This window comes from Gossypium hirsutum, unplaced genomic scaffold, assembly GCF_007990345.1.
Source record: "Gossypium hirsutum isolate 1008001.06 unplaced genomic scaffold, Gossypium_hirsutum_v2.1 scaffold_370, whole genome shotgun sequence".
NCBI classification, from domain to species: domain Eukaryota; kingdom Viridiplantae; phylum Streptophyta; class Magnoliopsida; order Malvales; family Malvaceae; genus Gossypium; species Gossypium hirsutum.
In genome coordinates, this window is record NW_024402981.1 from 30,001 (window position 1) to 31,732 (window position 1,732).

At 39.4% G+C, this 1,732-nt stretch overlaps 1 pseudogene; it reads right to left on the reverse strand.

Annotated features, from left to right (window-relative positions):
- LOC121226672 (protein Ycf2-like) overlaps positions 1–1,642 on the reverse strand; it is a 2,070-nt pseudogene extending 428 nt beyond the window's left edge.
- Positions 1,643–1,732: the final 90 nt, after the last annotated feature.

The window sequence follows — 1,732 nt, forward strand, 5'->3', positions numbered from 1 at the left end:
GAATCAATAATTCGAAGTGCTTTTCTTGCGTATTCTTGATAAACCAGCATTTATATATAGATGTAGGAGGATCTGTTTGGGAAGTAAGAAGCCCCTTTGACATCTCTTCATCTGCAAAGAATTCTCGGTGTGAAAACACAGAGACAAAGGGCTGATCTTTGAATAGGAAAAAGAGTGGATCCGCAGGATCCCAAATGAATTGGCTTATTCGAAAAAAGCCTTGTTCTTTGGAAGATCTATCTCGTGCCTGGTACTGCATGGTTCCACTCTGCAAGAACGCTGAATATTCTCTTGAAGCTATCCTTTTCATCATAAATGATCCGCTTGCCCCGAAATGACCTGACCCAATAGGGAAATCCCAATTCATTTGGCCTTTCGATACAATCAAATAGAAAGCCCCAAGGGCGCCATATCCTAGGAGCCCAAACTATGTGATTGAATAAATCCTCCTCATCTGTTGCGGGTCGAGTACTCCTTCTCCTTCCCCTTCTTCAAACTCCGATTCGTATTTTTCATAGAGATTTCTCTGATCAACGATAGAATAAGATCCATTTTGCATCATATATAAGGGATTCCCCGGCTCGGACCGAAGAAGCAATGTCACTCGATCATTATCAAACTGACCGCAATCTTTTTCTGTCCATGAGGATCCCACCAGAGCTCCTTCTACTTCTAATAGGCCATGAACTAGATCAGAATCATTCTCAATGAACCCATAAGAAGTGATCCCATTTTTTTCATCGGGTCGGGTAGAGACCAAAGGTCTTGAGCGACCGATCCGGCAGAACAACTCAAAAGATAAAGAAGTATCGTTAATTTCTTCATGCTCGTTCCAAGCTCGAAGTACCATTTGTACAAATAAGAATCCCGTTCGTTACATGATTTCTTCTTCATATAGATAGATATAGGATCTAAGGGGCAATTACTTAGAAGTACATTTTGTACAACAGCCCTTCCTATCTGATAGAAAAGGATCCCATGATCCTGAACCGGTCTTACCTGGGATCGCAAATCCCAAGTTTGTCTATGAAGAGTAGATCTAATTGTATTAGTGTCTATAATTGATTTCTTCTGTGTAATATTAATCGATAGGGCCTCATTGGTAAGTGCTACAAGATCTCGTGCATTGGAACCCACGGTTATGGACCCGAATCCATTAGTATGGAACATTTTCTTTTCCAAGTGAAATCCCCTAGTATATGAAAGAGTGAAAAAGTGCTTTCGTTGTTGTGGAATAAGAAGCCTTCGTATCTTAATACATGTATTTAATTTATTCGGGGCTATTAGAGTGGGATCCACTTTTTGGGGAATATGAGTCGAAGCAATAACAAGAATATTTCTAGTGGAACATCTTTCACAATCCTTGGAGAGATAGTTCACTAATAGATCGAGGGATAAGTAATTTGCCTCATTCACATCCAGATCATGAATGTTTGGAATCCATATTATACAAGGAGACATTGCTTTTGCTAGTTCGAATTGAAGGGTGATATAAAATCGGTCTATTTCTGACATTATATCCATAGTTAACGCATTCATTATAGTTAGGAGCTCCAGCTCCGTATCAAGGTCACGATCAATAGCGTCACTATCATCAATAGCGTCACTAGCATCAATATCGTCACTAGCATCAATATCGTCACTATCATCAATATCGATATCATCAATAAGAAAACTTTAAGCTTGTTATCCAGGAACTTGTTCAGAAATACTGTAATGAAAGGAACATAGG